The sequence below is a fragment of the Lampetra fluviatilis genome, chromosome 46, assembly GCF_964198595.1.
Source record: "Lampetra fluviatilis chromosome 46, kcLamFluv1.1, whole genome shotgun sequence".
NCBI classification, from domain to species: domain Eukaryota; kingdom Metazoa; phylum Chordata; class Hyperoartia; order Petromyzontiformes; family Petromyzontidae; genus Lampetra; species Lampetra fluviatilis.
Genome location: NC_136320.1, coordinates 9096269 through 9118653, shown reverse-complemented (window position 1 = coordinate 9118653; position 22385 = coordinate 9096269). Strand labels below are relative to the sequence as shown.

Genomic DNA, 22385 nt, shown 5'->3' with positions numbered 1-22385 from the left:
TAACCTTGTCCAGCAGTGGGTTGGTGTCATCCTACCGTGCACTATATGTGCCACGTGTGTACACTTGTACCACATTGCTAATTCTATTTTATTGGCAATTATATATTTTTGGCATTGTGTGTATAGTTCTATTAGACACCGAGGAAACCCAAGCTTGAGGTCTCGTTTGCAGGAGGGTCCTGCCCCGCGAATGTTTGTCCAGTCGCATTTAAAGAATGACCGATGTGGTTTGTTGTGGAAGGAAACAGGAGAATCCGGACCCAGGACCGCGCTGTATTCAAGGGGAGGGTGACACTCAGCACTGCCATCACCTGGCAACTACTTCTCTCAGCCCCAGACCTACAACACCTGGCAAGCCTTGGCTCGGGCACCCACCGAAGCGCTAGCCAGTTTGAAATCCGGCATATAACGAGACGTGACGCATTCAAGGTGAATACATTTAAATGTAATGAATTCATGAGAAGGATTACAGATACACTTGTAATGTGTGCACAGGGTGAGGAATATGCAATCTTGCAAAGTAAATGTTATGAATGGTTAAGATAGATGTGCGCGTACTGCATATGTTAGTTTATATATTAGGCATTGCATATTGCTACACTGCTTAGAGACACGGGACGGAGCGGTGGTGCAGCAGTTAGCACAACTTCGCCGTGAGTTCTGTTGCACGGCCAACATCGGAGGCGAGTAACAATCAAAACCGGTCGATCACCAACGTGGCGAAGTATGGTCAAACTACCGGACATGACAGTAACACACCTCGACCCCACCCCATGGTGAACGCACATGTTCATCATATACAGCAACATCGTGCAATCACCCCGCATGCTGCAGGCATGCACACAACACGGCGCTCTCGTGCACTGCAGATACCATTGCCCACAAGTAGGCCGACTGACCGGCATTGTTCACCCGGCATTCGGTGTGTCCGGTCCGCGTGTGATGCAGAACACACGGACCCCCTCGTCACATCACGAGGGGCCCGTCACACGGCGGCAAACACCGCACGGGTTACATCGCACGTGTGCTGCTCAACGCGTGTACCACGCGTTGAGCAGCACAAAGACAAAGGTCCTGCCCGTATAGCCTGCACAGGTTGTTGGGGAAAGTGCTGTTAGCGAGTCCCTATTAAGGCCGGCACGGTGCAAGGGGAGGGTGGGGGGGCAGCACCACACCCGACCGCCTTCGTCTGCCCAGGCACTCATTTGAGGCCGAGTCGACCTAGGGGGAGGCCCAAGACCGGTTCAGATCAGTCACTGGGTGTTGGTGGCCGTGAGCGGGAATCGAACTCGGGGGGCCGCGTTCGAGGCGTAGCGCGAAACGTTGCACAACCGCAACGGCGAAGAGCGTGCACACACCACACCACACACACAGACACAGACACCATACACACACCATACACACACCATACACACACCACACACACACCACACACACACCACACACACACCACACACACACCACACACACACCACACACACACCACACACACACCACACACACACAGACCACACACACCACACACACACACTGAGCGCTGTCACACACACACACCACACACACACCACCACACACACCACTTAGACACGGTCTCTATCGCACAGCCACCAAATGACACGCACTGTTGTGTAACACGCGCGTGTTGCGTAGTGTGTTGTGTAGCGTGTGTTTATGGTTACACGGTGCCCATCGCCACACTGTTAACCCCACACCGTGTGCTTCGAAAATACACACGCAAACGTTACCCACCGCACACCGTACATATCGACACAGTGTTGGTGTGTGGTGGTGTGTAGTGGCGTGTGGTGGGTGGTGTGGTGTGTGTGGTGTTGGTGGCACACAAACCACCGCAATCCGTGTGAAGCACACACGAAGTAAGGTGTGTGGGGTGTTGTGGTGGTGTGTGGTGGTGGTGGGTAGTGGTGTGTGGTGGTGGTGTGTGGTGATGGTGGTGTAGTGGTGTGTGATGGTGTGTGTGGTGATGGTGGTGGTGATGGTGTATGGTGGTGGTGTGTGGTGTGTGGTGGTGTGTGTTGGTGGTGGTGTAGTGTGGTGATGGTGGTGGCGGTGTAGTGTGGTGATGGTGGTGTATGGTGTGTGATGGTGGTGTATGGTGTGTGATGGTGGTGTGTGTTGGTGCTGCGTGATAATGGTGGTGTGTAGTGTGGTGGTGTGTAGTGATGGTGGTGTGTGTTGGTGGTGTGTGTTGGTGGTGTGTGGTGATGGTGGTGTGTGCAGCGGGGTAGTGGGGCTCACGGAGCTGTGCGTGCAGTGCCCGTGCAGCAGGCGATTGCACAACACGTGCCCGGATACACCCAGACTGCGGGCACAACACGTGCCGTCAAGAGCGTTTGTTACACGCCACGTATGACACAAGTGTGGTATCTGGTGGTGTGTGGTAGTGGTGTGTGGTAGTGGTGGTGTCTGGTGGTGGTGTGTGTGCACAACACGTGTCGTCAGAGAGTGTTTGTTACACGCCACGCACACACCACGTATGACACAAGTGTGTGTGTGATGCCCCGTCTAGCCAGACCCATTGTATAACACACGTGTGTTACGCGTTCAATGACATGCTATGTTATGCACACACGTGTACATCGTGCGCAGTGAGCGCGTGTGATGGTTTAGGACTCTCCGTTAGAGACGGATGCACACAGACATCGCGACCCACGCCACGTGCATCACAACAATTAGAGCCCGACACAAAAGGCGACCGTGCACACAACAAAGACAAAGATCCCCCGTGTAGCCTGAACAGACTGTTGGGGCAAGTCCTGTTGGCGAGTAACACCTATGAAGGCCGGCACGGCACACGAGGGGTCGGTGGGTGTGCCAGAACCACGCCCGGCCGCCTTTGTCTCCCTAGTGGCGATGTTTAAATATCACACTAGGTGCTCATTTGAGGCCGAGTCCACCTAGTGGAGGCCCAGGACCGGTTCAGATAATCGTCACTTGTGGCCGTGAGCGGGAATCGAACTCGGGTCGCCGTGTTCGTAGCGCAGCGCGCTAACCACTGCGCCACCGCTCCCCATACACACACACCCTCTATTTCACAAATACACACGATGTGTATTGAAGTGTACCGCCACACACAGGCATTGTGTATACACACCGCTTACACACAGTTTGGTACACACAGTTTGGTACACACAGTGTACAATTATACACACACTGCGTGTTAACAGTGTACACACACACATGGTCTATTCACACTCACAATACATTATTTGTGAATGGACACTATTATTACACTGTTACACCTACACCGTTTATAGTGTACACAAAGACATCACTGCAGTCCGTCATGTACACACGCTGGGGTATTGTGTAATACACAGTATCCACACCTTATTACACAACGCATTGCATACACACAGTGCATTGCACACACCCTGGGCATTGCACACACTGTATGACACATGTGCAAGCGATGATCACTGTGTTCAGACGATTGTACTACACACGTGCACACACACACACAGCATGTACAACCATCGCGCACAAACCACCGCAATCCGTGTGAAGCACACACGAAGTAGTCGGTTTGCTGCTGGTGGTGGCGGCGGCGGCATTGCGCTCATTGTAACAGAGGTGATGGTGATGATGGTGGTGGTGGTGATGATGATGGTGGTGGTTATGATGGGGTGCATCACTCACCAGACGCCCGGTGCTGGTCGATGCTTAATCCGCGCCCTGTCTGCGCTGCCCTGCATCGCCTCTCATTTTATATACACACACACACACACCTCGATACCACACACACCTCTACACACGCGGACACACGTGTCTACGGCTGTGTGTGTGTGCGGCATCCTCTGCGTTATCCCTTTCATTCGCTGCGCTCCTTATAATGAGCCGAGCGGCCACGTGATCGCACTCACTCCACCCACCCCCCCCATCAGCTGATCGCAGTCCAGCTGTCATCAACGTCATCATCTGAATCATCTTCAACATCAAAGGTGGAATTCATTCCGGTTATAGAAAGTCATCATCAGCTCATCAGCCATGATCAATCCACTGCTGGATGAAGGCCACCCCACGCCGCCTGCCGCGTCTCACGCTCCTACGATGTAACAGTCCACCTCGCAAGATTATTTCATCGCTCCATCTCCTCGGTGCACCATCAAACAAAAACACGTGACAAAAACCCGGGACCCAGTAAACGTGCCAACAATGCTGGGCCAATGGTGGCATGTGTTTGGAAACGTTGGACCAGCGTTCACTAGGCAATACAAACGCATGGTTCAGTTTCTCGATATTTTTCAGAACGCCTCTAGGCTGGCTTGGAGTAAGGATTATCGGCATAAGGAATTATTACCAGAGTTCAAAGTACGCCTATCTATAACAGGCATCTTCTATTGTACCCTATGTATTTAGATATGAAAATCATCATCATTCAAAATCGGTTCATATATGTTCGATGTTGGATTGTGTCGAGTCAATAAAATTAATTCCCAGAACAGCATTCGGGACTGTTCCGACTGAGATTAAGCACTGCTTAAACGCATTTTATTTTATTAAGGCGTTACTGATGATCTTAGCGCCATGCGTTACAAATTTTTTTTAATCTTTGTGCGAGGAATACGTGCCTGTGAGAGTAGGATACGAAAACCCCGGAAAACACCAACGCGTTAGCAGGAAGAACGACTCCACATACTGAGCCTGCATGGCCCCCTTCAATCAGTCCCTATTTGGGTTTCAGGACGTTTTATTAATTTGTTCTCCATGTGATATAAAACTAATTGGGAGTCCCTGGAGAACTCCCAAGAGGAGAACTAAAACTCGGCTATATACACAAAGCAGTATCATCCTACTCTCTGTACTGCCCCTACAGCTGCCCAGTAGCTTCGTGCAGTTCTCTAGTCAGTGAATTTTCACTGAGTCTCAAGACCCTTTCTACAGAAGGTCCAGCGTTGGGTTGTTTGCCAAATGATGCGATACTCCTCAATGGGCGCCGTATGCTCACACACACACACGTTGACGAGTGGTACTGAAAACATCCGTGGCGATAGGTGGTCAACCTCTTTCCCTCTACTGCCACCTTCTGTCCACCTCAAAACACTGTGGGTTGGGAAGTCTCCTACATGTGGCTGGTGGAATTGCACAGCCAAGCCAGAGGCAGATCCCAAGGAGGTAGCGGTGGGGGTGCTGTTGGGCATTGCCCCCCACCCTGAGATTCACCACTGAGTCTGGCGCCCCTCACTGACAGCACAAATCAACCACAATACCTTGCGGATCTCGTAAAGGAGCATAACAAACGTCACGCGAAGTCCGGTCATCCTCGCAGCAGCTTCTGGCTAACCACCGCGTTTTTTCAGATGTGCTTCTGAGGCCATCTGGAACGCTCTTCCAATATTAGGAAGCCACTGGAGCTATGCACTCTGAAACAATCTGAATTTAAACTCATTACTTTTGAACTTATGTTTTTGTTTAGTTTGTTGTCCTTCCGCCGCACCTTCGATTAGCATGGTTGGCTACTTATAGTGCAAAAGAGGTTCAATATGCATACAGCACACCACGTCAATACAAGACTGACAGTTAGCAGCAAGGGAGTTCAGGCAATTTCCACGATGCTGGAAAATCATTACAGTACTTTGCTGGACATGACTTAAGGCCACCACAATGGTGTTGGATGGCTCTCATCTCGTCGAACATCAGGAAGCCCGGTACCATTTGTTCAATGAGATCACATTCTGCTGATTAGACCAAAGGAGATTAAAAGCAGTAAATGCGTCACTGTTTTAACAAATGATACGAAAAACACTGGTCTGTAAATCTGATTGGTTGACGTGATTTTAATTTTATCATTCTTAAAATTAAACAATTCACGTTTGTATCGGTTATTTCATCAAATAACCACTCCGAGGCGTCTTACCTTATTCCTGTTTTCCATGCGCCATCACACTTCAGTAAATAATTCATCATCTAGTATTCCACCAGTCGCTACACATCCTCTCTCATAAGCCTGGCTAATTTAAAAACAATCCTTACAAAGTATTTTTTTTAGTTCTTGGACTTAAACCCAAAGAATGGCAAGATTATTCCATAACCATCTGGCTTAATTTATTTCAGCGGTGGAACAGGATAATTTTATGATTATTATATGATCAATCATTCGTTGTTCAGGTTCACGATCGCACGACTTAGTTGCAGGGTCAGTAGACCATATTGACATCATATAAATTATATGATTTTTTATCTTGTCCACTATAAAGAGGTTTCTGACCTTTGTGTGTGGACTTTTGAGTACTCTTTCCATATGCCTGGCCTTTCTCCATGAACTCAAGTTTCCCCTAATGCAAAAAGACTGAACAACAAGTTGATCAAGTAACCTGACATGTTTAGGCTCCACGGTGTATGCAGTAAAATATTCTGCACGTGCTGTGTGGACACAGCTCGTTGATCTGGAAATCCCTAAAGCCAGTTGGTTAAATATTACAGCACAATATTTCCATTCAGCAACGAAACAGAGCCACCTACCTATGTAGCTATTTTATGTAGAGACTGTTCATGTGCTGGTAGAGTGGAGCGGTGGAGCAGTGGTTAGCAAGCCATGCTATTAACTTGGTGACCTGAATTTGCTTCTCAGCCACGGTTAAACATCAGTGGCAAGTGGTCTGCATCGATCCTGGCCGCCCCTTCGCCAATCTGTACTGACCAGCGTGGTCATATCATGCAATTATTTATTTGCGCTTGCATACCTCGGGAAAGCCTCAGTGAGTCCCATGACTTTTCGGGAGAGTCCTGCCAGATTTGTCGCAGTAGGGGGCCGCTGCTTGCCGTGTATATTCCCAATTTAATTATCTGATGTGGCCCACAATTACATAATTTTTGCCAATTACTTCGCGGGGAGGTTGAACGTCGACCGTCAATAGACGGCGGCTAATTTGAGGGTTATTACAGCACTGCAGCAATAACCAGGGTGGCTGCTGGACCTAAACCGCGTCACCGCCCAAACCTCCACCACGGCTGACAACGGCGTGCTTGAGACCTTTATCATCCAGCAGTGGATTGACGAGGGGAATTTGTTGTGGAAGGTACATGATTCACAGCACTTAGCACAGAATACAACAGCACAGGGATATCAATAACAATCTGGCGGGACTTCTTTGAGAAATCTTAATTCCAAAAATGACTGTAATTGTACATTTGTCACGTGAGCAACTGTGAGGGTGTTGTGTGCATCGAGCAGACATTAACGCACACATGCTCCACAATTCACATCCGACCGTGGCTGCCACTGTGGTCAGAAGCACTTTACTCACAATCGCTCGTGGGTTCGATCCAGATCATCATCCCTCTTGGGGTTGACTAAACGAGTACCACTTCGTGGGAAGTCAAAAGTGGAATTCCTGTACAGCAGGTGGCCCCCTGGCCTGAGAATCATCAATTTCCACCACGGTCTCCGGTCAGTCAGCGGAAATGAGTGACCGCCCCACTCTGCTCCTTGACAACAGGGAATTTAACGCAAGTTTTGTGACGCTGCATTGGTCGTGGTGCATAGTCACAAAAATACATACCGTATATATAGAACTCAACACATTCGTCAATATCGCTGCCCTTAATAGAAAACAAATATGTAACTGGCAACGTTTTGGGCAATAGGGCAATTTTCAAAGCGGGGAGATCAAGAGGTCAGAGAGATAAAAGCGAATAATAGTTGGAGCTTACAAGATACACCATGAGCCCTGATAGAAACTAAACTGGGAGGCACTTCGACTTGACGTCGTCTGTACATACAGCCAATATCAAATATGTGCACGACGTGTATTGACTGTGCATACAGCTAGAGAGTAGGGCGTGAGGCAAGATGAGTGAAACCCAATCGTGTCCAGTCGCAGAAGAGACGGGTGTTCGTATTGAAATTGAGGGAAGTACAGACAGCAATAATGGGTAGGCCGTTTCAGACCGTGAGAGCAGCACAAGAGATGGAGAGACATGACCCTGTGGCTCAGTGGCCGTAGGAGTGCTAATAGAGGAGACTGTGGGAGAGGTGAGGGTTCATACCGATTACAAAAAAAAAGTCAAAGTCACTTTATTGTCAAGTGTGTTACATGCATGACATACAACACAGATGAAATTACAGTCCTCTCTCTTGGTCCCACGGTGCAACCAAGCAATTAAAAAATGAATCACAATTAACAGACATAAATAAACAATAAACAATCGGCGATCAACACAAGATAAATAATCAAAAATGTAATAGACTTAAAATAAACAACAGTCAAGAATTATAAAATGTAAAATATTATTTAAATAAAATATTTAAAGAAATAAGATATTTAAACCGGTGTGGTAGTGCGATGTAGTGCAATGTGCAGTCCAGAGATCAGGATGTACGAGTGAATGTGTGTGTGGGGGTTGGGGTCAGGGGGCAAAGGGGGGAGGGTGGGCAGAGGGGGGGAGTGATGGTAGAGCAGGGAGGGAGTTGAGTCTCCTGACAGCCTGGTGAAAGAAACTGTCTTTGAGCCTGCTGGTCTTGGCCCGAAGACTCCGCAATCTCCTCCCTGGCGGCAGCAGGCTGAAGAGGCTGTGAGATGGGTGGGTGGGATCACCTGCAATCTTGATTGCTTTGCTGGTGATGCGGGTGTTATAAATGTCCAGAAGAGGGGGGAGAGAGACACCAATGATCCTCTCAGCTGCTCTCACTATGCGCTGCAGAGTCTTGCGGCAGGACACGGTGCAGGTGCCGTACCACACGGTGATGCAGCTCGTCAAGATGCTCTCAACGGTGCCTCTGTAGAAGGTGTGCATGATGGGGGGCGGGGCTCCTGCTCTTCTCAGTTTGCGGAGAAAGTACAGGCGCTGTTGGGCTTTTTTGGCCAGTGATGCAGTGTTGTGACTCCACGACAGGTCTTCAGAGATGTGCACACCCAGGAACTTGGTGCATCTCACCCTCTCCACTGCAGCACCGTTGATGGTTAGCGGAGTATGCTGGGTGTGCACTCTCCTGAAGTCCACAACAATCTCCTTCGTCTTCTCAACATTCAAGTGGAGATTGTTGTCCTTGCACTACGTGGCCAGCCTGCTCACCTCACTCCTGTAGTTTGTCTCATCCCCGTTTTTGATGGCACCCACCACAGTTGTGTCATCCGCAAACTTAATGAAGAGGTTGGAGCTGAATGATGGTGTGCAGTCGTGGGTCAGCAAAGTGAAGAGGAGGGGGCTCAGCACACATCCTTGGGGGACCCCTGTGTTCAGTGTGATGGTGCCGGAGGTGTTACTGCCAACTCGAACTGCCTGTGGTCTCCCTGTCAGGAAGTCCAACAGCCAGTTGCACAGGGAGGTGTTGAGCCCCAGGTGGTCTAGTTTGTGAATGAGCTGCTGGGGGATGATTGTGTTGAATGCTGAGCTAAAGTCGATGAACAGCATTCTGACGTAGGAGTCTTTAGTCTCCAGATGGGTGAGAGCTGAGTGGAGGGTAGCGGAGATGGCGTCATCGGTCGAGCGGTTAGACCGATACGCAAACTGGAAAGGGTCCAGGGCGGGGGGAAGGACAGACTTGATGTGTTGTAGGACTAGCCGCTCGAAGCACTTCATAAGGATTGGAGTGAGTGCGACCGGGCGGTAGTCATTGTTGCAGGAGGGTGATGACTTCTTCGGGACCGGGATGATGGTGGTAGCTTTGAGGCACGTAGGTACAACAGCCTGTCTCAGCGAGGTGTTAAAGATGTCGGTGAAGACATCTGTGAGCTCCTCCGCACAGTCTCTCAGGACACGACCCGGAATGTTGTCAGGGCCCTGGGCTTTCCTTGGGTTCGTCCTTCTGAGAGATCCCCTCACGCTATCTGGGGATAGCGTCAACACCTGGTCGCCGGGAGGTGGTGGAGTCTTCTGTGCTGGGGTGCTGTTGTCTGCCTCAAAGCGAGCGAAGAAATCCTTCAGCTGGTTCAGCAGAGAGGTGGAGCTGTCACAGGTCTGCGGAGAGGGTTTATAGTCCGTGATGGTCTGCATCCCTCGCCACAGGTTCCGGGTGTCTCTGCTGTCATTAAAGCGGTCGGCGATCCTCCTGGAGTACTGCCTCTTGGCCAATCTGATGCCTCGCGACAGGTTGGCCCTGGCTGTCTTCAGGCCCATCTCCTCGCCAGCTTTGAAGGCGGCGTTCCGAGCCCTCAGGAGCCTATGGACTTCCCCTGTCAGCCATGGCTTCTGGTTGGCCCGAATGGAGATGGTTCTGGTGACCATGACATCCTCCATGCACTTCCTCATGTAGGAAGTGACGGTCTCCGTGTACTCCTGGAGGTCTACGGTGTTGTTGTAGGTGGCTGCCTTTCTGAACATGTTCCAGTCGGTGGTGGAGAAGCAGTCCTGGAGTGCCTCTGAAGACCCCTCAGGCCACACGCAGATCCGCTTTATAACTGGTTTGGTGACTTTAACCAGCGGCCTGTATGCTGACGTTAGCAGAACAGTGGTGTGATCTGAGGCCCCAAGGTGGGGGAGGGGACGGGCTTTGTAGGCACCTTTGTGTGTAGTGTAGACATTGTCCAGGATATTGTTTCCTCGTGTGGGAAAGTTGATGTGTCCCTGGAGTTGTGGAAACACGCTCTTGGGGTTGGCATGGTTGAAATCCCCAGCCAGAATTAGGAAGGCATCTGGGTGGGCTGTCTGCTGGTCACCGATGTGCTGATGGAGTTCATACAGTGCCTCGTTCCTGTTGTTTTCGGAGCCAGGGGGGATGTATAGTGCCACCAGCAATATGGCACTAAATTCCCTCGGCAGGTAGAATGGCCGGCATTTAATTACCATAAACTCCACCAATGATGAGCAGTGTTGGCAGACCACAACAGCGTCGCGGCACCAGGCATCGGTGATGTAAACACAGAGTCCCCCGCCGCGAGTCTTCCCCCCCTCGACGAGCGCTCTGTCCGCCCGGTAACATGTTAGCCCGGCTAGCTGAATGGCATGGTCCGGGACGTTATCGTTAAGCCATGTTTCCACAAACACAAGGACACAGCACTCACTCACAGTCCTGGAAGTTGTACGAAGAAGGCGGATATAGTCCAGTTTGTTTTCCAGCGAGCGTACGTTGGCCAGTGTGATGGTAGGGATAGCCGGCCGGTGAGGGCTAGCCGCTCGCCTAGCCTCGATACCTCCGCGCTTTCCCCTCTTCTGCTTCCTCATACACCGCCTGTGGCGCTTCCACTGTAGGCTGGTTGCAGTAGTGGGGGTCGGTGGTAGAGCAGGCCTCTGGAGCAGACCGCAGTCGCGTAGCTCTTCCGCGTCTGCTGGGTTTATATCCATGAGTGTGGTTCTGCCGATGGCGAGCAGAAATTCGCGAGAGTATGTGCGCCTTACGTTTAATCGACGTGATGATGACGAACAAATGCACGTAGATGGATAACACAAAAAACATAAAAACACCGATCTGATGGGAGAGAGAGGAGCCGCTGCATGTGTACGCGCCGCCATCTTTTCCATGCTGCAACATTCACTTTACAACATACGTAGTTGTAATGCACTTCTACGCTATATCTTCCCCCGCACCTCCCGATAGCACGGTTGGCTAAGTACGGTGCGAAAGAAGTTCTACACAAATACAACCAAGCACTGGCGGGCGTGGTTAAGTATGGTCAAACATACAATCTCTGGCACGAGGAGGCCCTCATCCAGTGGTGGACTGACACAAACAGGCTGTGCATTAGCACGATACAGTACTGCAGACTGTTAAGTATTCACTTTACAACGGAACTGAGAGGAGGGCATGGTGACCACGGGGAGCACGTGAGCTGAGGTTGGCACGGGGATGCTGCGCTGGGTGGCTGGGGAGGAAGACAACGCGTGGGTGGGCAGGCGCGAAGAACGGAAATCTCTCTCTACGGGATGTCAATTTGGGTGACCCGATGACGCATGCGAGTGCCTTGTGGGTCTCGGAGCTTGTGAAGCGCCGTGCTCAGACGTGGCTTAAATCTTGTGAATGGAGATGCTTGTGGGAAGACATCGTTTCCACTTGTGTTTTTTTTACGTATAATTACGCTGCTCTACATCGCAGGCTGTCTGCGTGAAGACGTGCCCACCCCGCGTTTGCCTCGATCCCGTATCTCAACATTACCGCTGCATACAATACGATACGCTGCATTATTGATATTTAACAAAATAAATAAGCAATGTCCTTTCACACAGGTCTCTCCACGTACAAAAATAAGCATTTCTTATACAGCCCATCAGCCGCTGATGGGCTGTATCGTTTCAGCAGCGCAAATTCAGGACAAGCAAAACGCCGAACTGGTTTCAACACGCACTGTCTCACCAATACGAAGGTTTACTTGAAACAATGCTGGTGACCTGCCAGACGTTTATAGGCAAGGACTGGATTCGACATTCAGCGTCTCTTCAGCAGAGTGAAGCTTGCCGAATCAATGCTGGTGAACTTACAGCAAAGACCTATTTACGATGTGGGTATTCGTTCGACGCAAATTATATAATAGACAACTTCAATATATATTACGTAGGTCTATTATTTTAAGACATGAAAACCTATTGATACTGAATGTCGAGGCCAGAGTGGGTATCTATGCCCACAATCTGAGTGAAGAATCATCAATTTGTTTTTAATGAGTTTTGGGGGGATGCGTGGTGGCACAGTGGTTTGCGCACTGCGCTAGAAACCCGTGATGAGTTCAATTCCTGGCTGGGGCGAACATCCGATACGAGTGATATCTGAACTTTTCCTGGGCCTCCCCCCGCTTCACCGATCCATACTGACCAAAGTGGTGAAGTATGGTGAAACAACCTGTACTGCACATGGCTGGCATGGCGAGGCATTTAATCCATCAGTGGAGTGACAATGAATTGTAATTGTTATTTTCTTTGAACCTATCTACGTGACTTACCGAAAGACTTTATTATTTGGTTCTTTCGGTTAAGTCACGTCTAAAGATAAAATAATAAATTAAATTAAATAATAGAATACGACGTTTCGATTGCAACACAAGCAATCATCATCAGGTATAATGAAATAGCGACATAAAATCTAACCAGAAGACTATAGACAGACATATTAGCAGACAGATATCACCAAGATACATAGCGGGAGCAACACAGGTAACAGAGAGGGGTGATCGTCTCTGTGGGGTGGCCTTAAATAGACAGAGGGGGGCGGAGGCAGAGAGAGGGAGGGGGGTTAGATAAAAAATTAGCATATCAATGAGTGGTCAACAGACGTGGTGCTGCACGGCAAGTAAGCCTGAAAATCAGGAGGACACACTAAAATTAAATAACCTAGTAAAATATCGAAATGTAATGTAATACAACACAGAGGGTCGGTCAACACACAATTAACGCATAGTCTGGTTGATTACGTATTTCAAAGATTGCTAAGTTAGAATTTAAGTGTGAACATTCTAAAGAGGACACAGGCAGAGAAAACAAGTCGCCAGAGAGAGAGAAAAAAGATAAGCTTAAAACTTCCCCGTAGAAGTGGTTCAATCTTAATTTTAGAACTTTCGTGACTGCAGGAATTATTATTTGGTAGTCACGAAAGTTCTAAAATTATTACCGAAAGACCCAAAGAATATTAATTCCTGCAGCCACGAAAGCTTTAAGTCAAGAATTGTGTTATTCTGATTTGTGGTACAGTATGATGTGAGCATACAATGGGTCTTCTTTTGTGATTTACGTCAGACGGTCTTTAATATACACTGCACAACGCAATTGGTACCCACTAGGTATGAATGGGATTCAATCCTCCGATTTCCTCTATTTAAAAAAACATCATTGTCGTTTGTACAGTTTTAATTGTTCCGTGAGAGCAAATGCATACATTAAAACATGCTTACACGTGAAATTGATTTAATTGTTAATCTTGACCGTTTAGAATCGAATTTTATCAATGAATTAATGCATCCTTACACCCCCAGCACATATAAATATGGTGCACGTGGCGTTCTTAAACCATGAAGTACAATATTTTTTGATTTATTATACGGCATCATTTTACACGTACAGCTCCTGTAACAGAGCATATGCAGTATACCCTTCCAATACAAATCCCTGCATATGGAATCGTAACTGTCAATCTAGATAATTAAAACACATATGGGACAGTCATATGTGCGTTTAGTTGTATCTTACATACAAGTGTTGTTAAAATGGCAATTTTGCATAACGAATAACCACAATGAAACAATAACTGTTATGTCCTAAGCTAAAAAAACGACACTTTTTTTTTACCAGGCAAGGCCCACTGAGCTATATAGCTCTTTTTCAGAAGGTATAAAACACGTTTAGACACGTTTAAAAGCAATAAGCAGAACAATGTGACCTTGTGAACTGAGAAACGAATGGCCGAGTACTGTAGTGTAATGGCTGATGCACTGGACTTGGGATCCAGAAGTTCACTGGTTCGATTCCACCTCTAGGTGCTGCGGCAGTTGAAACAATAGGGGCGAGTTTCATAGATCCCAAATCAGGACAACACCCACCCCCCCTCCCCTGCCGCCTCTGTCCACACGGCAGTGGAAACGAAACAGGTTCACCAGGTCGCGTGTGGTGGGGTCAAATGTGGGTAACCCTCCCTCTTGAAAGCCACAGGTCACCTGGAAGAGGTGAAGACCAAATCACTCTCTCGAGGGGCTGTATCTGGAGGCCCTCTTTGCCCGCAGTGGCGTGAGCCGGCAATTGCACGGACTGCGCCTTTAACCCCTTAACTGTTCGCACGTTCATTATTAACATTCTGCTGGGAATCGTCGGTTACCGGTTCGATTATGCAAACGGTTACCGGTTTTTTTACGGTTTGTGTTTTATCAACCCCTCCCCACAGCAGCAAGAAGACACACACACAGCTTAGGGGACTATAATTGCTACCGCTGTTCACTCGCTATTTGAGTCATGCAACACAGACTAATGCGGGGAACGCAGGCTTCTGCCTTGGCTGTGTTGTATGGGGTGAACTGTCACCCACTGCGTTCTGGTGGCTCTTCACATGAGAGACCGTGCGTGCAAATGTGTGTGATCCCTTGGGTCGACTCAGCCTTAAATAAATACCGGGTGTAGTGTGGGGTATAAACATCAGCACCCGGGAAACAAATGTGTACTGTGCTGGCTCTTAATAAGCACTCACTAGGAACAGCACTTGCCCCAAACCTATGTGTTGGCTACACGGGGGATCTTTGTTCAACATTCCACGAGGGAACGAGGTTTTCATAGTTTTTCTGCAAGGATACTCCTGGCCGATCCTCAAATAAATCAGTACTGGTGTAACATGATATAACAGTAACCTTGAATTAAAATCCATCTGTGTGGGTCTGTTAATAGAGATAATCTCCACCTATCATCGCTCAGGGGTTCATCAAAATGAGTACCACTTTGGGGGAAGTGAGCAGCAGTTAATCCTGCTGACAGAATGGCCCCAGTCATGTAAATGTGGAGCTTCCCCTACAGTAACAAGCTCGAGGGCCACCGGCTGAGATGAATATCGACCAAATACCCGTGTAACCATGGAGATAACTTCACTTTATGTTTGGTTTGGTCGGAAATTAAACCCCACGTGAAGTAATTAGTAAAATAAGGAAGTGTGCTAAATAGGATTCCACGGGGATGTTTTCATCTGTGACTAATTACTCATCACGTCCGTGACTCTGAAAGAAATGGAAACCAATGACTTCGCAGAGCGCAGGTTTTAGGTGGCTGCATCGCCAAAGTGTTTCCTCGCGAACACAACAAAAACATTTGGAATTTCTTAAATCTGCGGTACTGACCCGGTGGTGGCATTTCCACATTCCTGTGACAGGGGCCAGTCTGCCCATAGGACTACTATTGCTGACCTCCTACAAGGTGGCATTTATTTGCCACTCATTAACAGAATTGACCAAACCTTCCAATGCGGGACCATCCCGAGAAAGAGTCTTGAGATTCAGGCTTCATAAAGAACATTATTATAAGGACCGATGTTGAACACATCTCCGAATCAAATACTGTACTCTACTAGTTTTCGGCTGATAAAAGGCATTATTATTATTATTGTGATAACAGATAGTGTCCATGCGGCTGATGACCAAGGTGAAGAGCTCAGACCACACGCACTGGGTTGGATGAAACCGTGAGGGCAGCTCTTGGAGGTCGCCGCGTGGCTACTGTGCAGCAGCTTCTGCGGGATCCGGTGGAGGGTAGGGATCGGTGGTTAGGTTTGGCGGTGGCGCCATCAGCCGCTTTGGCCTTGCTGGCATCTTGATGTTGATCGAGGAGAGATCGTGGGATATGTTTGACATCTGACAAACTTTTGAAGTCACGGTGGTGTGTGAGTGTGAGTTGAGCACGCTGGCCTCCGTGTCGCCTAGCTGCAGTAGAGAGAGTAAACAAATATAGGGGCAGTCCGCGGGTTACAAACCTAATTAGTTTCTGAGACCCGTTCGTAAGTCGAAAGGTTCATAAGTTGGAACACAACAATGCACTGTATTTAAATGCTCATACAGTCAGTGCTATGCAATGTGTAATGGTTCAACAAATAGAGATGCACTGTTCAGCTCACAATTAAGGGGCTGTCCATAAATGACGTCACGCGATTTTGGACGATTTTTGATCCCCCCCCCCCCTTCGTCACACGGCGTCACAAAAAGTCAGACCCCCCCCTCAAATATGACGTCACAAAGCTCCCCCCCAAAAAAATAAAACATGCTTCAAATCGCTTGAAACTATTGTCATTGTAGTGCGTATTTAATGTGGCGCAGCACTCTGATGTTGTAGGCGAAAACATTTATAAAAGTATATTTAATTAAGTAGAACATGTCTATATTTATTTAAAGTTGCGCATTTACTGTGACGTCACATTTCTCACCCCACCCCCTCGTCACACATCGTCACAAATGTTTGACCCCCCCGGAGGTGCGTGACGTCATTTATGGACGGCCCCTAAGAACAAAAACATATTGTACATTTGCATGTAACATTGTAAAAAAATATACTGTATAGTAAATAAAACAAAATAAAGTAACATAAACAAAAAAACTTTCATTTTCACTTACATTGAGTCCTGATTGCTAGCTTGCAGTCGGAAGGGAACCAATGAGTCTTCACAATTGCACACACACGGGGCACACACACAAAGACACACTCACACAGACACACCCCGACGACAAAGATCCCTCGTGTATCTTTAACAGACTGTCGGGGCAAGTGCTGTTAGCGAGCAGCACCTATATGAAGGCCGGCACCGCACACGAGCGGGGGAGTGGCCAGCGCCACGCCCCCTGCTGCCTTTGTCTCCCCAGTGGCGATGTTTACACACCGCACCAGGTACTCATTTGAGGCTGAGTCGAACTAGAGGAGGCCCAGGTTCAGGTAATCGTCACTGGTTTTGGTCGTGAGTGGGAATTGAACTCTGGTCGCCAGGGTTGATAGCACAGCGCGCTAACAGTTGCACTACCGCTCCCCCCCCCCACACACAAACGCACGCACACAAAGACAAAGACCCGCGTATTGTCTTCAATGATTGTTGGGGAAAGTGCTGTTAGCGAGTAGCACCTATGAAGGGCAGTAAGGCACACGAGGGGGTGGGTGGCGAACACCACCCTCGGCCGCCTTTGTCTCCCCAGTGATGTTTACACACCACACCAGGTAGTGGTGTTGGCAGGGTCGCCACTTTCGTAGCGCTAACCGCTACACTACCTCTCCCCACGCACTTACGTGCACACACGCACACGTGTGCACACGCACTCACACACGTGTGCACACGCACAGTCACTCCCAGCACGAGGCCGGCTCGTTACACCTCATGAAAGATGTTCGCTCCTCTGAGCAAAATAGTTCCGCGGTTCAGTTTGAAATTGCGAGTTCGCGTTTTAAGTCAATGTCATGTTTTTGTTATATTTCATGGAAGCTGGTTCGTAAGTACGGGTGTTTGTAAGTCGGATGTTCGTAAGTCGAGGACTGCGTATAACACGCAAGTGGGTGGCCTGGTCACCCATACACTCGCCACTCAGGAGTTTTCCTCGGAATGTTCTCAGAGTACTGTACGGTGTTCACTGCTGCTCACATCTTTAAATGACGATAAAACCCATCGTAACACTCATTAAAGGATTCACCAAAAAGTTACGCAGTCTGAAAACAAACGGATTTCACAGTGCACACAGGCGGCTAGCATTGTAGATACAAACGCTTTCAGCCTTATTCAGACTACCAACTCTAAAGAAGTGATTTATAGGCAACTTTAAAAAATCATTTTAAGTTTAGACCACCAACCTCAAAAATTTAGAAAATGTGGCCATCCCAAAAGCCGATAGTGAAAAAACCCATAATTGTATGAACTTTTTTTGCGCCGTACTTAGCCAACCGTGCTAATCGGTGGTGTGGGGGAAGGACAATTATGACTCATCAGTAGAGTACCTTAATCGATGTTTGCTTCTGCCATATATATGCCTCCTGTCCAGATAAGGCTCAAAGGTTGTTTACAGGCAATGCACACCATTGCGTGTTGCTAAATGTTATCTGTCCATCATAGCCAAGACATTAAAACGCCCTTTGGGTAGCAAATTCTGCCATTGTGGGAAATTAGCCGTAACTGAATTGCCAAAAGTTAATAACTGTTCCTGTAGAACTGCACTCCCAGGTCTCTCTCACAAGGAAAACATGCTTTCCAATGAGACAATTTACAATTTGGACTTGTTCAGCATTTAGCTGCCAACCACATCTGGGCACTTGGTTAACCACTCCCTCTCATACGGCAATCCATGATTTACATTGCACCTTTTACTTATTTATCCAGGAAAGCCACACTGAGAGCTATAACTCTTTTTCATGGGGGTCCTGCTTTTGGGTTTCTATTTTAAGATGTTTTCAGCCAATTAATGATAAGTTATACTACACGTGGGAGGAAACCGGAGCACCAGGAGAAACCCACACGCACGAGGACCCAACTCAATCTCCGTACAGATGGAAACATATGGGAATTTGGACACTTGCTGTAGTACTGCCTTCTCCTGGAACGCCAGGGTTATGGCACCTCAACGGCCACAGGAAAGGAAATTTCACAATGTTTGTGCGATCCACCATCCCTCGCCTCCACGGTGCTGGATTGCAGGTGTGCATAGCCACCACTGCTCTTAAGTCCTAATGAAGAGTGTCAGAATAATTTATACTAGTGCTTTGAAAACCAGTGTGCCATGGCAAAGTTCCAAGTGTGTCGCAGTGTTTTTTTTTATTATAGGAAAGAACCACACTATTCGTAATCTGGACGGTGCGAAAGAGGTTCAACATACATACATACAGGACAGACGAACTCTCCGCGGCCGATCCAGCCCCCAAACACCCACCCACCAGCCCTCTCCTCTCCATTGGTCACAGCACAGTAGGGCAGCAGTAGATGGCTGTCATCCAAAATCCCCGGGCCCTCTCGAATCCCTTGGTGGCGCATGTCGCAGTTGGGCAAACGGCTGCGACAACGCGTTGCCACCCACCTGGGCGCACAGTGATTTCATTTGTTTAGGTTCGGTGTTTCCGTGAAGATCGAGCTAGCTCGAAAGTGAGTGCCGTGGAATTAGCAAGGTTGAGAAGCCGAGGTTTACACTCTTGTGCTGTTTACGCTGTCGGTGAGATGAGCGCTAACTTGCGGCAGCGTCAAGCAGCGCCGGCCACACGACAGCCTCTCCGGTCTGCTCCCACGTGAAGCCAAACACTCAATGAGGGATTCACCAAACGTCCAAATGCCAGGACCCTCCTGAAAAAAAGAAAAAAAAGTATTGGGACCCAGTGAGGCTTCCCTGTCTAAACAACGCCAATTAACATAATTCGAGGATCTGAGTGTACGTTCTCCGATTGGCCAAACGGCGTCGCCCATCACCATCCTCTGTTGTCCAGCTGCATAATGAGAATTTTTAGAATTATGAACACCATCTTCTCTTTTTTTGTTAACTCCAAGTGGAAATTTTAAAGCATCCACCGAGATGTGAGGGAAATATTCTGTACAAGCTGAAATTTGGAACAAACAGAAACCCTTGCCATTTCAAATATTCAGGACACGCGTGTGATATCACAGATGGGAACACTCCTTTGAAGCCGCAATATCAAAGGCACCCCGCAAGTGCGATTTAGAACACACATTTAATATGGAAACAGTACAGGGCTGTGTTGTCATATAATCTACTTACAATGGGTTTCTATAAGTTAATTTAATGTAATTAATTAAAACCTAAGTGATGTTTACTGATGCACAGTGACGAGTTTTTGCATTGTATATACCAAGGCCATAGCCATGGAGTCAACATTGGGGAGGAACAAAATCTTCCAGGGGGTCTGGGGGTGTCCCCCCAGAAAAAAAATATATAAATTTTAAAACGAATTTCCTGCCATTTCCTGCCTAAAATATTTATTAATTCACTAACACATGGGATGGACTTTTTATTTATTTTTTACAATAATGTCTAATAATGTATTGTATTACATAGTTCTGTTTTTTTCTGTTTTACCTTTTCTTGTTTCATTGTATGTAATGGCAGAGATTAGGGATTAATAACGTACAACCATAACCACAATCACATAAACAGAAATGTATTTTATAGCAATATATTGGGGGGGACATTTTGAGCATATTTGAATATTGCGGGGGGGGGGATGTGTGTGTGTGTGTGTCCCAATATATATTATAATTACGGCCTTGGTATATACAGTACATTGTGTGCGCAGTCCTGTATGTTGTACTTGGCAACGATTGCAAGCCAAATTGTGTTATAAAAATTATATAAACTAAAGCAGTGTTGTTCATTGCAAGGCCCGCAGGCTACTGGTGACCCCTCATGACATGCGACCCCCGATAATACCAAAATGGGAAAACACCCCCCATCATCGTGCTGTCAAACACAATGCTTTAAAATGCGTGGCGGGCCTCACACTGATGTTTTATCGTCGAAAGTGCCCCCCGCCCCTCTGAAAATTAGTGAAGAACCACTGAACTAAACTAACTATAAACTATTTTTATTTGACCCGGTAAGGCCCACTGAGCTATGTAGCTCTTTTTCAGAAGCGACCTGACCACAAGTGATAGCCCAGTGAAGTGGCTTGTCACGTAAACATTTATAGCAGCCAAATATACGACGACGCATGTTTCCGAAATGTGGAGGGAAAACCGGGGGACCCGGAGAAAAATCCACGCGACCACGGGGAGAGCATGCAAACTCCAAATATACAGCAGCAGGCGTCAGAGTCGGGATCGAACCCAGGCGAGGCAGTTTACATCTTCCCACCGCGGCGCCTCTCGCAGGGCTCTCTGCAGCTCCCCTCGAGTGGAGGTCCTTCCGCCAGCAGTGACGTGAGCGAGCAATTGCCGGGATGCACCTTTACCTTCGATGTCATATAGCCAAGGTAACAAACAGTACACGTTCACAATGGGCTGTTGATTTACGTAAAGGAATTTGTCCACCATCTGCTGGCGAATATGGCCAATTGCAGGCAATACACCGAGAGTGATAATGGGTAGGTTGCTTTGCCGTGAGTGTTCCCTGTGGCTGGCCGTGCACACCTTGCACGTAATAGGTGGCTGCAATTCCTCGCGTCAGCCAGATGGGATAATAGGTATAACCCCCAAAACCGGTGCTTTTTACTGCGTACATGCAGTCGGTTAGGATTAGGGGGAGGAAAATTGAATTTATCCACTGGTGGAGCCAGTGGGGGGGGGGGGGGGGGTGGCACGTGCCCCCCCCAATGATCCGATCGAAATCCCTAATTTCTATCGGATCATTGGGGTTTATTAGTAATATATCGGCATTTTGCGACCCCCACTGCCACTGTGTAGCATATTATGTGCCAGGGACTCTATGAAATGATAGGACAATAGTCTGAGTCCACAATTGGCAATAAGTAACGGCAAAGCAGTTATAAGTGACTCAGAGAATTGTGCGCAGTTGCGTATAGTCCACGACTTCCCTGAAGGCAAACACCTTCAGTGAGCGCGATGCCGATCACACACGGTTCGAATTCGACCCTCGACCGATGGCTGCGCCATCGCCGCACACGCGTCGATTCAAAAGCAAGTGACAAGTCCTTACTTACTAACAACTCCTCTATCATTTTTCATTGCTGGAGGGGTTGCCCCCCCCTACCTGAAAATCCTGGCTCCGCCATTGCATTTATCTAAATTCCTCCAATAGGCAATAATAAGGGGCACTCATCTTCTTGGTTCTTTCGGTATGAAACACCATCATTCTTCACCTGAGGACGGCTGCTTGCGTTGTGGCCGAAACGTCGTGAGAATTATTTTATTATGTTTTATTTTTATTATTTTATTACTTCCCTTCTATGTGACTTTACCGAAAGAACCAAGAAGATGAATCCCTGCAGTCACGAAAGCTTTAAATCGAAATATAAGGGGCACTATTAGGCAGATCTTATCATCCGCATGTATCCGCACAAATGCCTCCGTTTAACTGCGGGGATAAACGCCGGTGTGATATCGTTATGAG

General features: G+C 48.0%; 1 protein-coding gene across 2 annotated transcripts in view; it reads right to left on the bottom strand.

The window, feature by feature from the left end:
• The window catches only part of CBARP (CACN subunit beta associated regulatory protein), a 58869-nt gene extending 55032 nt beyond the window's left edge, over positions 1–3837 (bottom strand). Inside the window, exons 1-2 of one of the 2 annotated variants that reach the window (XM_078877094.1) lie at positions 3658–3837; positions 2257–2320 (exon numbers count right to left, since the gene is read on the bottom strand). The gene's annotated coding sequence lies outside the window, so the exon portion shown is untranslated. The remainder of the gene's footprint in view (positions 1–2256; positions 2321–3657) is intronic. The other variant, XM_078877093.1, reaches the window with a different exon arrangement.
• Positions 3838–22385: the final 18548 nt, after the last annotated feature.